Source organism: Mycteria americana, chromosome 4, assembly GCF_035582795.1.
Source record: "Mycteria americana isolate JAX WOST 10 ecotype Jacksonville Zoo and Gardens chromosome 4, USCA_MyAme_1.0, whole genome shotgun sequence".
NCBI classification, from domain to species: domain Eukaryota; kingdom Metazoa; phylum Chordata; class Aves; order Ciconiiformes; family Ciconiidae; genus Mycteria; species Mycteria americana.
The window spans coordinates 87739007-87753324 of NC_134368.1; positions in this window are offsets into that span (position 1 = coordinate 87739007).

Here is a 14318-nt window from a genome sequence, read left to right on the forward strand (position 1 = left end):
ATTAATTTCTTGTATTTCCTGGCATAAATATGTCTCATCAGCACTGACTTTTTGTTCCATAACCCCAAAAGGGCAAAGCATGCCAACCGATGCATGCTGACAGATTTGCAATTATTGGCAACCAATGTAATACCATCATGTTTTGTGAAAGCCTGCATTTTCAGAAAACTATTAATATATATATATATGTGCCAGCCGTTACCTCTGGTGGTGTTAATGCCACATTATCCATTTCTTCAGCTTGATCTTTCATCTTCAGGTCAGAGGTTAGGCTTACCAGACCACAACTTTTCTATTATTAAGTATTCTTTCACACCAAGAAAGACACTTTCCCTGCCCTATGTGTCAGACAAACTGTCCTTTAGTGAAGAATAAGTCTTACAGAGGACACAGCGACATACTTATGAGAAAAGTAATGGCATATTTTTCTTCTGTGAGAAGAAATTAAACAGCTCATAGCACAATACTTTCTAAGCTTAAGAAAATAAAATGCTATAAGAATACCAGATTACTCTTCTGATACTAGTTTTTAACTTTCCATTGCTGCAATACCTATTTATCAAGAGCCCATTGAGATTGTCCACTCAGTTAACTTAACAACATATAGGTAATGCTAATCTTGCAACTCAGTTTGCACAGTTAGTGAAGCATAAGTATCCATATCCTATTTGAAGACATTTTAAACACATAAGAAATAAGTAGATTTTTTTAATAGAGGCATACAAAGATAATAAGTATACAACATGAAATGCTTTATCAGTTCCAAGCAGATCTTTACAAGTATAATGAAAAAATTAAATGAGGTTGAGGCTTGGTCTCTTACAATAAATCTCTTAATTAAGCAAAACAAAAACAATTGGCCAGATGCTATGAAAAATGTCATATCTCTTCTATCACACTTCCGACTCTGGTCCACAATTTTTTCCCCTTCCGGGACAAGTCTTATTACACTTTGGCTCAAAAAGCTTTTCTCATAAACTTTCCCCAACACAAAGCATTATTTATTTTGATCAGATATACAGAAGGAAGGAGAGAGAGAGAGGTTGCCAAGAAGCTAAGTGAAATCAGAAAAACCTAAGCTCTCCCCAGACATAGGTTCATATTAATCTTGATACCCGGGGGAAAAGGAGAGAGTCTGAAAGACTGCAGAAGAGCAAAATGTATGAAGAAAAGAAACAGTCTGTTTCTTCTTCAGAACCAAAAAAAGAGATATAATAATTTTCTTCGCTCAAATTTGTGCTGCTTTATGTGATATAACCAAACACAGATGAGATTTTTCCTGCTAGAGTGGATGTGTCAGTTATAACGTAAAATGCGTATCTCCTGAGAAAGCCATGTCCTTGTAATATGACACAGTGAAAAACACACAGATTGAAGAGGAAAAGTAGGCCTGAGAAAGGTGGTTCTTTAAATATTTACGGATTTGGTTACAAATGATCTGCAGCTTGGCAGCTGGGTGTGTCATAATCACACTTTTCTTCCATCCTTTTATCAATTTAATATTACACACTTTGTTTGAGGACTTTGAGTCTTGTGGCACAAAACAATTTTATTCTTAGGAGTGGTAGATGAATGAGTTGTCTCCTCTGCCACAGCCTACCTCCCTATTGCAGGTCCTTAATCCTGGGTAGATTGCTGCTGGTGGGCCTGCCTGCATGGTGCTGCATTTATCATCGCTACAGAAAGTCTTTTGCAGCTGATCACCTTTAAAGAGCAGAATGAATGGGCAAAGATTTATTTTTCTTTCCTATTTTGCCAGCAGTTCTATCAAACTCTTCTAAAACAAATCCAGAAAAGCAACTGCCTAGTATCAGTGTTTCTCAGCTGTAGACATGCATATTGGAGAAAAATCAGTGGTGAACAAAGAGACTCAATGAAAGGGGTAGAGAAACCTGCCCTGCAAGAGAGAAAAAACTTATAGGGTTTCAGTTTTGATAAACATCAAGGGAAAATAAAGCCATGAAAGACCAGGTAACTCACTATAGTCTAGTCCTAGCTATACATTCTCCATCCATAAGATGTGCAGTTATTTTCTTTTTCACATATAGATTTTATACTCAATTAGGACTATTCTGCCTTCAATTTAAAAACCGCATACCCTCTTAAGAAGAATTTCAAGAGTGAGAATTTCTAATTTAACATGATTTTACTTTGGGATACCATTTGCTCCATAAAGGTTAAAGTCATCCAATCTTTAAAAATAATAATAAATTATAAGTGGCTACCTTACTAACATAGAATTTTTCTTGTGCGAGCTGCTTTAATTATTAGCTGTCCTTCCAACGGAGCTGATTGCGTGTGTCTAACATAGTCTTCTGCTTGAGGTGAGGGCAAAAACCAGCAGTATGCTATTAGCCCCCTCTTCTGTCACATTTCTTTTATGTATACATTTCCATTTAAAAACACATTTTTATTCCAAGTTGGTAGACTGGACAATTAATCCCCAGGCATTTGCAAAGGATCTCAATTTGACAGCAGGAAGTACATTTATATTAGGTTTTGGAATGTGAATGCTCTCTGGATAGCCAATTCCATTCTCAGCACTTCAGTATGAGATTCAGCAAAAGAAGATTATATTTGAACTTAGCCTAGCGGGAAGCTTCTAGCACTGTATTTTGGACTTTTTCTCTGGTCTTCCTAGACTCTTGCCAACTACTCGTATGAGTGACAAAACTCTGAAGACTATTGGAACCTTTTGGTAACAGTTATGAGTGTTACCGAATTGATATAAGTGTGTTGGGTTTTTTTTAATTTGCCTCTTTCCAAGAGTAATCGGAGGTTCAGCATTGGTTTAGGAATGTACCATTTCAGGTCCAACTTATAGGAATGTTGATACATCTCTCTTGCTTCATATCAGTGGCTGAAGGCTCTACCATCACCAATTTCTTCATGGAAACTTTACGGGGTGCTATTATTTGTAGCACTACAAAGTCACTGTGCGACTTAAAACAGCCACTCCTCCCGCCTTTAAAAAAGTTTTGCTTTTCAAGCTGCTGCTGCTCGGATGAAGATGAGGTACAAGATACAGAAAGGTAACAATGTCATGCAAATAATCAGGCTGCAGGTACTGCTTCCATGTATTTGCCAAAAGAGATCTCCATTCTGTAAAGCATATCAGTTTACTGTCACATCAGCAAAATTCAAGCAAGGAGAAAGGCCAGAAAACTTACTTTAGCAAATGTAATTTCCATTTCCAAGGAATTATGGTTTTGTGGGCATATTGTCTTTTTCAGCCCATGCTTTTAAAACTACCAGAGCCTGAAAAAGAACTTTTCAGATAATCTACATCAACATAAAAGCAGACAGGGCTAGCCTACTCGGAAAATGAAACTCTGAATAAAACTGCCCTCTGTTCACCCTGCTATTAAGATCAGAGTGTTCACCTGAATTTGGCATTCTGCGGGTTTGTTTTTATTTATTTTTTAATTGACAACTGATGAGTTTTGCAATCCACTTTATTTCTTAGCTTCCCAAGATATAATTTCATGTGCCCAACATACAAGAAATCTCCCCCTACAAGAATAAGAAATAAGCTGTATCTTCTCTTAAAAATATACAAAAAAAAAAAAAAAAAAAAGGCAAAAGTAGAACACTGAGGAACCAACACTTTCTCCATGACGTGCAAAACAAATTTTTAGGAGGCTCATAATATTGGTCAGCTTTGATTAAAAAAAAAATTCTTTCAAGGTCAAGGTCACTTATTTTGGGGAAAATCTAAGTTTCCTTCCTGTCACTGTTTCAAATATCATACTGGCTTCGGGATTAGAAGACATTTATTTTGGTATAGCAAGTATATAGACCTATATTTTTCATATCAGACACATTAAAGATTTTGATTGGCTACAGCTTCTTAGATTTGGGTATAACATTCTAAATCATACTTTCAAGGTTACCAATAGCAATGCTCAAGGCATCATCTATGTTCATCACTTTGTACTTTGATTTTCTGATTAGGAAAGCGCTGACGTGGCAATACAATCACTAAACACCAGGGAAATCATTAATCAAGAATCCCAGGGAAGTGGTGGATTCCCCAACTTTGGACACTTTTAAGATTTGGCTGGACAGGGTGCTGGGCCATCTTGTCTAGACTGTGCTTTTGCCAAGAAAGATTGGACCCAATGATCCTTGAGGTCCCTTCCAACCTGGTATTCTATGATTCGATGAAGTAATGCCAGATCTGCTTCTGTCTTTGATCATTATGTTCCTGCCCTCTTCCTTTCCCACATCACCTATTTCTGGATACCAGCATTACCTACCACTGCTGGAAGAACACAACCTATGCAGCTGATGAGGGTGTCTTTTTTTAAGGTAATGCATTTGAACCAAATTAATTTACCATCTCTTTACTTGTTAAGTGACTCAGTCCAAATCCTTTCACATTTTAATTTTCATCAGAGGGATGCAGTGGCTGGATATTCTTTACTTTCAGGGAGTTTTTAAATTGAGTCATAGAACTAAATGATGTGCAATGCTGATCTCCTATAAACAAGTTTTCCTGTATGATTCACATGCATATTGTCACCATTCACATATCTGGATTGCCACTAGTAAATTAACATGCTTTTAAAAAACCGATGCATTTACTCCTGAGAAAGCAGGGGGGAAGGTTGAAAAAAATCTTTAAAACACTCAGTCTCAGAGTACAAACTTATTTCCTGGATGCTTTCAAGTCATCCAATCCACCAGCCAAATTCATAGTTTATATAGGTTTAAAATATACTGTGCTTTTACAGACCGAGTGGATCATTGTAACTCAGTCACAGTTACATATATGTACTTACATGTGCATTTATGTATAATGACTAAAACAAATAAAAAGGGAGGAACCACACTTAAGTGTCTGCTCCACACAAAAACTATCCTGAAACTGCTGAAGCACTCTGTGGCTTTTGCAATTCACATTCTCGGTGATTAAAAAAAAATATTCCTTTTTCAGTTATTTCAGATTTATGGAATTAGTTATTATATCACCACTTTTGTTTCTGCTTTATTCTTAGATGCAGAATATTAATAGCTCATTAACAAGCTGTAAACATCCATTGTGATAAAATCCAAGTAATTCATATAGGGATAGAGCATAAAGTGGGTTGTAACCAGATTTTGGGGAGGTGTGGGGAGGTGGGCGAGAGAAGCTTTTCCCAACCTGTGAAGAACAGATGAGTGTGTGTTGCATATGAAATTAAATTGCAAATCTTAGTGGGGTTTATTATTAGCAAAAGGACTGGGTTTATTTTTTGACAAAACGTGGTGGGGAGAAAGAGCAAGAAAAGTAAAGGAATATAGCCTGAGATTCAGACACTGATATGTATATTTTAATGAAAGAACTGTGTGAACCTAGCTAAACCCAGCATGCTTCCAGGGCAAGCACTTTAATCTTTCGCTGCCAGCCAAAGACGCACATGTTCGAGCCTAAAACCAGGATGTCTTCTAATCACTTCTTCATCCAGCTTTCCACCCAACTGCTTTAAAAGTCTGGGCCTGTCTCTGATGTACCACAGAAACACACTCAAATTCCAAAAAAGGATTCAGACTTGCACAACATGTAAGAGAACAGACAAGGCAGTAGAGCAGCATTGGCTAGAGACAAAATAGAGCCTATCCTGCAGATAAAACCCATTTGTAAGATGCTGTCGAGGGAATGGTAGATGTGAGCACTAGGGAAAAATTACTCCTATTCCACTATTCCTTTTGAAAAGGAACTTAAAACTCTTACCTTTTATAATTTCTTCATTGTGCAGTGTCACCCTTTCCCTTTTAAAATAAAAACTAAAAACAAAGACTAAAAACCTGCTGATTCAGGTCAAATACAGCAGAACCTATTTGTAATGAAAGATGCAGTGGTGGAGTTCAAAGTCTGGGAAAATTCACTGACGTGTTTCACCAGGAAAACAGAGACCAAAGGAGAGTCGGACAGAAAAGTTACTTCATGTAACAAAAATCACAATATACCTTCTGTGAGCATTATAGTTTAAAAATCCTTGCCCTGATGATGTACTATACCAACAGCATTTACATCTTAGGTAAAAGGGAAGTAAAAGTTGGCCTGTGTTCATTAGTCAAACATCTTCAGCTAGCATGTGCAGAAATGTCTCTGCAATCACAAAACAAACACATAAGGTATCTCAGTTATGTTCATCTGTCTGACAAATGTATTTTGGAAATATACCAAAATTTAAGACTAGGATTTAAGTAACACATCTCTATCCCTGTCCTCTAGGCTGCCCTGAGAAACATCAGCTGTAGTCCTCACCTCCAGGTAGCTGCTTCCCACTTTCATCCAATGAAAGACTACAGCTGGCAATTCAAAATTATCAGCAACTGGTGTCTATACACCTTGAAAAACCCTGTGGTATGAAATGAAGCACTTCAAACCTGCTACAAAGTGAATCGTTCCTGTAGGAAGAAGAGGCAGCTGGGCAGGTAGCTGAAGGCTGGGAGCAGGGCAGCACAAGAGAAGGCAGCCCAGCCAGAAACCCCAGCATTTAGAGCACTACAGTTCTTTCATCTCCCCTTAACTTCAGCTCCTCTTTCCCATCTTTTGACTTATCTTTGTAGTTTGCTGCTACGGAGTTGGGGTTTGGTGGGTTTTTTTTGTTTTTGTAAGTGCCAGACATACTGAAAGTCAGGCCTTCAAGGCATAGTTATACCAATAATTGCATCCTCCCAGCTATCAGGAACATCATCTTTGAAATCAAGGCATCGTATCGTGCTTGAACATGGGTCTGGAATTCACTAATTCTCCACTGAAACATGGAGCCTCAGAACGTCACAGGTCACACTAATGTGATTGAAATCTCTCGTGTGCAAGAGGAAGCAAGAACTCTTCTGACAGATTTTCCTTTGTCTTTGTATCATTTTACTTTCTATGTCTCCTAGGCAATTTTGCTTTAGCCAAGAGAGGTTCTGTTACTCAAATATGCCTGTGAGACTTGATGCAACTTGTATTGACTAAGGGGGGAAAGAAATTATCGGTATTCTTGGAATTGTGAGGGTTTGGTAAGCCATCTAATACAAATCATTAAATAATAAACTATACATAATAAATAAACTGGTTTATTAACAGTTAAGTGACCTCTCTGAGCCATTAAAAAGAAGTCACAAAGAAGAGTGAAGCTCTATTCGACACCTTTCCAGAAATTGTTATCTATATTGAAAGATTTTACAATTACATTATCAACTTTTGTACCTAAATATTTAAGGTATTTATACCTAAGCCATTTTGACTACAATGTCAATGCCTTTTTAAAAAAGGAAAAAAAAAAAACCCAAAACATTTCTTTCATAGTATCAACTATTTATTTCTTGAACTGACAGCAGAAACAAATGGATAAAACTATTGGATATTTTCTATGGAAAAACAAAGGCCTTCGAACAAACTTGCTAAAAATATATAATAAACACAGGTTTGTCCTTTCCATAGCATACACAAAGAGAACCAATAAAGATTTTCATATTCCAATCTGAGCGCTACTTGATATTTTGTTGACCATACAACTGTTTTCTTACTCCAACAATTTCTGTGTACAGTTTTTATTCAAGTGAGTTCAGAAAGAGGCTTCAGACAGCCCCAGACTGTGTACCGAGAGCTCCAAGGGGAATGTGCCTGGGGGACACGTCATGTCTCAGTGAGAAGGGAAGACCGGGAATGCGAGAGCTAAATTAATTCTGCTCATCAACAAACCTTGAACATGGACCTTGTATAATACTAGAAATAACAATGTGCCAGGCTCTCATCCAGTATAGTATTGCAATACATGGTATTTTTAGGAGTTTTAGTATTTCCATTAACGTTCAACATGATTATTTGCATTGGAGCAGGGTCATAATCCAGCTCTGCCTATGAATGGATAAGCATATATCACACCTGATATCAAGAATAAACAGTTTTTTAAATGGACGTACCAAAGCCACAGCAACATTTCAGACTACTCCAAAGACACGTAGTAAGTTTTATTCAAACACCTCAATCATCCATTTCACTCACAACATTTATAATTTCTCTGTTCTCTCCTCCATTTTAGTGTCCTCCTGCTCCTCCACACATGTGGTGCACAGGAGACCCTAGCCCCAACTCACACTGCATTTCTCAATCTGGAAACACCATTTTTCTTAACTCCAAGGAAGAAGCCATTTCCCTTCCCTTCTCCTCCTCCTTTTCTCATGAGCTTAAAGGAAGAGCAGGAGATGGGGCCAGCTTCCCCCATGGTGGAAGCTGGTCTCAAGCCCAACAGCAACCCTCACTGCTGCAGGGGCATCAGCAGAGGGTGAGGCATAGAAGAAACTAGGTTATACCATTTGGAAACACCTCATGTTAAGCAGTAGCCTTCTTCACCCGTTTTCTTGCGCCAACTCTGCTCTACCTCATAACAACGCCGGGAGCGATGGTTTGGACTGGCGTTATTGAAACAAAATTTATGTTGGGTATTTTGCACAGTTAGTGCTACTCCCGTATGCGATAGCTGCTATGTTACTGGTCTCTATTCTCAGAAAATCCATCCCCCTAGTCGAACTAACAAAATTTTAATGTATTAAAATGTAGTAAATGTAATGCATTAAAAATGAATAATTTAAAAAGGGAACTGATTTAGTTTTTCCAGTTAAAACATGACAATCAGCAGTGGCTTACTTCTGTTTACCTGACATTGTTGAGGATGCCTCCAGAAGTGAAATCAAGATTAAGTAAATGCAGCAACAAAGAAAAAATTCTTCTACCACTCAAGTCCTTTATTAGTTCCTGGGAGAAAGAACTGCCCAAGCATCTTAAGCTTACAAACTTGATGTACATGGAGGGCCTCGAAGGGAACTATCCCTACTGACTGATGTACAAAGGCTGAAAAAGTTCAGCAGTACTCAAAGCCAGCAATCAAATTCCCTCCCTGTCGAACATCTCCGAGTCTCTCTGAACATTCGAAATAAAAGGGAAATTTGTAAAATACATGGCTTCAGGTTTGGTGAATACCCTGTTATCTGACAACATATGCACAATTTGTCTGGACTAACAACTGATGAACAAAATCCTGCTCCGCTGAAAATGGAGCATCTCCACAAGAATATGCCAGTCTCCGTGACATCTCAAAAAAGTAGGAAACCCTTTCTTGATATGTCCAGGGAGCCATGTCTGTGGAAAGGACACAGTGAAAGCAAGAGGTGGCAAAGAGCAGGCAGTCTGATGATTTAAGCAACCGTTTGAGATGTGGGAGAGGTATTTCAGCTTCTTGTTCCTCCTGAATCAAAACAGGGCATCCTGGCAAGAGCCTTAACCACCAGCTACCCTTTTCTCTCTCTCTCTTTCACTTATTTTATAAAGAGTGCTGACAGTTCTTTATACTCAACAACTTCTGCCTGCTTTTGCAAGCCACTATTGCAATATCTTTCTGTGAAGCTTCATATTTATAAAGCTTGTTCATGTCTTTTTTAATTTATTTGGTGAAATTCCCCTCCTTGCTATGGTCCACAGCTCTTAAGAGAAGTGAGAATAAAGGCGCAGACAGACTATTTTGGGTTGTCTTTGCTAGTAAACTCTTTCACAACTGGAACTCTCTATTGTTTTTTTTATTTTAAAGGATGCCTATTCTTAAGTAAAAAATCAATTATTTATGTATGAACCCTTAAAAGAACATCACTAAGTCAATTCACATTAGCCTAACCCCAGTACATGCAATTTTAACACTTCAATATTCATATTAGCTATTAAGAACAGACAGTATTTCTGCCTTTAACAAACTGTTTGATCTAGTAATCTTGTGGCTTCAGAATAAGAGTGAAAATGATGTACCTGGTAAAGTGTGTAATAAGACACATTTATGTTTTAGTTTTATTAAGGCATATTTCCCACTGAGCTGAATATGCTATTTTTCCATGGGGATAATGTTTCACAGCTATCAAGAAAAATGTTTGTTACGAGCACCATGGTGTATGAACTGTCATAATATATATGGTTATTTTCATGTTTAAACCTAAGCCTTTTCCTGTACTTCGTAGTCATAACATTATTTGCAGATTTGAGGATGCTCCACTTTATAGCACACACCAGTCTCTACATATCCCCAGCTCCTTACTTTTTCCAGGTACGATTGCTCCCTCATGCTTTCTCAGAAAGAGGGAGAGGAGTATATTTCTTGCAAACAGCATGAATACATTCTGATTGAGCTGAAGCAACCACGTGGCACACGAAGATAAAAGGATAATCCAGTGACTATCTTGAAATATTAGACCATATTTGCCTCATGTTTAATTATCAACTTCAAGCTTTTAAGTAGTAAAAGCATCTGCATACCTCAGAGCATTGTGCAAACTACTCACCAGTTTCCTAGGTATTTGTATGAAAATATTTTGTAGGAAAACCTATGCCTATTGTTTTCACCAAGGTCTGTTTACTTATTGTACTCAAGAAATCATTACAAGTTTGCAAAGCAGTTTACAAAAACGAGACAACTCAATATTTGTACCTTTTATGTGCGTGCGGGTGTGCAATTATCCTCTCTCCTCTCCATATCTTAAGCTCTCCCTTACACTGCCTGAAAAACATGCGGGAGTAAGCAGTCTTAGAAATCCCAGCTGAAGCTTCAAACACACACCAACTCAGGAGATCCAGAGCATTTTGACTTGAACAGCCAGCTAACGTGGGAGGACTAAGCTTAACCAATTCTTAGGTAAAGTTTTAGAACACCCAAAAGAGGCCACCCTGCTTAATCACGCACATATATCAAACGCACACACGCACTAAAGGAAAGTCCTGTTACGCTAAGCAGAGAAACAACCAACATGAAATACTAATTGAATTATAACTACAAATCCTGGGTAGACAGTATTTACTCCCAAAATGTGATTTTTCTCTTCTGCAATAAAGCTAACGGGGCCTATGTCTGATTTTTCCTTCATTGCTCCTCACCATCTATGAACTCCCTGTTTCTTTCTACATGAATCTCAACCATGCAATAGGACACCCCCATCTTTATTTGGGATAATGAAGCATGCTTGTGCATAGTTAGCAGTATTTTCAGCTCTTTGAGGAGGCAGAAGAATATAGTCCTTTCCTGCTTAACAGCATTTGCCACTATTAAACCACATCATAACAGGAGATGGGGGAAAAAAAACCCAAAACCAAAAACTATAGGAGGGAAGCAAACTTTACAACTGTCTTGTTTGCAATTCAGATGCCTCTTCCCTACTGCTCTACCTAATGTGAACAGCATGTTTCTTGGCAAGAAAGTGTTGAGTAGTCAGCCTGTGCAACAGCTGGGTAAAGTAAGCTAGTGAGGACTGCTGGCCTCAGGTCTGGCAGGACAGCTCTGTGTCTAGCAGCACTTCCCACCTGACACAGGACAACGGGATGCCTTCACCTCCCGTGCATCAGACACTTCCCCCCTTCCCTCCTCTTTTTTGGGGGGTCATCTCCTCCTGGCATAAGTAAGGCATTTTGTGCTTCTCAGCTTTGTGGAGTCTTTAGAATTGGCTCTCATTCTCTTGGTATTAGCTCTTTGATGTTAGCTATAGGACAGCCATTGCTCTCAGGAAGCAGAAGAGCAGACAGTATTTGAAGTCAGGAGTTATGAGAGGACGGTAGCTAAAACCATTTCCCTAAACAGCCAGCAAAACAGATTTCATCAGAGGTAAAAGATTTCAGAGTTTAAGAGATTTAGCAGAATTCAAAAGCAAGTCCGTAGGACAGATAAGGAAGCTGCTAGGAGACATAAATGAAATAAATTTAGATAATTCCCTTTTACCTGCCAGGAGGGAGAAACCTATAAAAAGAAAATACTGTATAGCTTTAAAAGGTATTGTTAGGCTACATAATGGCTAACCATCAGCCATTTTCACATCTTATCCTCAACAAAACACGCAATCTTTTTTCACAATTGCTAGTCCTTGATAACTGCATGCTTGCATATTTATTCAAATGACTGCATCATACCCCATCTCCCTTTTGTTGAACTCATAGCTATTTACTACCTTAGATCCATAGAGTCCAGAAACTCTTTTCTTTCAGGTGGTCTGTTTAGCACAATTAATTTAAAATGCACTATCTGCTATTAGTTTGTATTGTTTAGTTGCTTACTGTTAAACCAGATGGAAGGCCCCAAACCCCAAAGCTTACCTCCAGCCTTGTCAGCTTACCTAATAAAAGATTATATCTCTATCTACAAATTTTTCCCTATTACAGGTTCAGAAAACGAAGCCTACAGCAACACTGCTGTTGTATCACTACACATGTTAACAATAATACTTTCTCAGTAACTGTAGCTTCTCGATAAATAAACTACGTATAAATCAAATTTAGATCTTCAGTATTCTTCTGTCAAAAAAGCAATGCTTCCCATAGGTCAGGTTCTTAAATATATGATGTTAACTGCACACTGATCTTGCCAACCTTTCTCAATTTCTGGACAGTAACAAATAGTCTATTTCTAATCTTGTTATGAAGTGCAGGGTCATAAAACCCATGATTGTATTGCTCTGAAAATTCACTGTAGGCCTGAGGCACTAATCCACCAGGTATATTAGATTAGGTTTCCCTTTTGCAATTGTTCATCTATACTTTTAACACTGCTCACAGAGCAGGGCCCTGAAATCCATTGTTAATTGCTTATGTTTAGGGTTTCTGTCTTGGTGTGACATGAATCAATCTTGCTATCATAATGTCAGCAAAGAGAAAATGTCCATTACCTTAGTTAATAGGGAAACATTATTTTTTCTGAAACTAGCAACACCACTGACATTTAAGCCTAGTAAATAGTTTTGATTTAGAAAAGAGAAATAGTAATAGATGTGCTGTATTATATAGGTGACATTAGCTGAAGCAAGCTTATTTTGGTAGAAAATTTAATGAGGAGCATGCAAGGAATAATGTCTTATTTCCTCTTTCCTATATTAACTGTTTTAATTAGCTGGGTGGAACAACTAGTGTATCTAGCTGGTATAAAACAGTTTATTTTAACTAAATCTCCAAAATGTGGTTAGCTATTACAAAGATGACATATTGGTCTTAGCAGAGGTCTGTGGTGATACAAATTACCTGACTGCTTAACTGTGGGCCTCAAGGCAAAGCAGCAGTGTTGAAATCACAGGCCAACAGGAGAATAAGTGATCAGGCATGTAGACGATGATGCCTAAAAGACCTACAGAAAAGTCCTATTGGATACCTAAACCACAGCACAACAAAGTGACTTCTAATTTTTCCTTATTGGTCTAGTTAAAACAATACAAAGTGAAACTGTTCTCAAGAGAGATCACAGAATGGTTGAGGTTGGAAGGGACCTCTGGAGGTCATCTTGTCCAACCCCCCTGCTCAAGCAGGGCTACTTAAAGCCAATTACACAGGACCACGTCCAGGCAATTTTTTAACATCTCCAAGGAGGGAGACTCCACTACCTCCCTGGGCAACCTGTGCCAGTGCTCGGTCACCATCACAGTAAAAACGTGGTTTCTGCTGTTCAGAGGGAACCTCCTGTGATGAGGAGGTGAGGAAAGCTCCATCCCTGCAGAGCAGGCTGGAATTATGGGCACTCAACAGTGTCATGGGAGAGCCTGGTAAAAATAAGGGGATCACTTGGACTGAAATGTGACAGAGGCATGAGGAGCATTCCCTAGAGTAAGGGATATTTTAAGAAAACATTTCTTCTAACAAATCATGCATTTTCTTCCTTTAAAGAGAGTTTGCTTAGTTTCTGTAAATAAGGTAATTCAGCTATCAAGTTCCAACCTATTATTTAAAAAAGACACTTATAATTTTAAGAATTTCAACACATCTTTCTTTTGGTGCCATTTGAAATAAAAATAGCTAGTACCCAGTTACTGGAAGTATCTTTGTACTATCCATGTCCTTATGATTCCCAAGACAAAATAAAAAATTGTAATAATGTAATCCTTAATGTGGAAATATAATTTCTAACAATTTAATTTTTTAATGTTCATTCTATTCTGGAATATAGATATAACCTATTTCCTAGTGCATGTCTCAATAATCTCCATGTACTCACGGCTGACAAAGGATCATCCGTAACATTGCTTTTTCAGTAAATAGGAGTTTTTGAAAGATACAATTTGTCTGTAGCAGACTTTGAGATATTATATAGATTAATTTCTATACAATTTCTCTCCCCAGACTGAATTTAATATCTTAAAATGTTAAAAATATTAATTTTGGAAGCCAATGAAGTTATACTATTAAAGCTCAAATATTTGATGGCGATATACTTTATATTTTAAATATTCTTGCATTTTCATTGATATTTTGAAAATAATCGGGCAGAAATGGACTGACGCTTGTATAGTAAAAATGTTCCTTGAAATAATCCAGTATTAAGTAGTCGCCT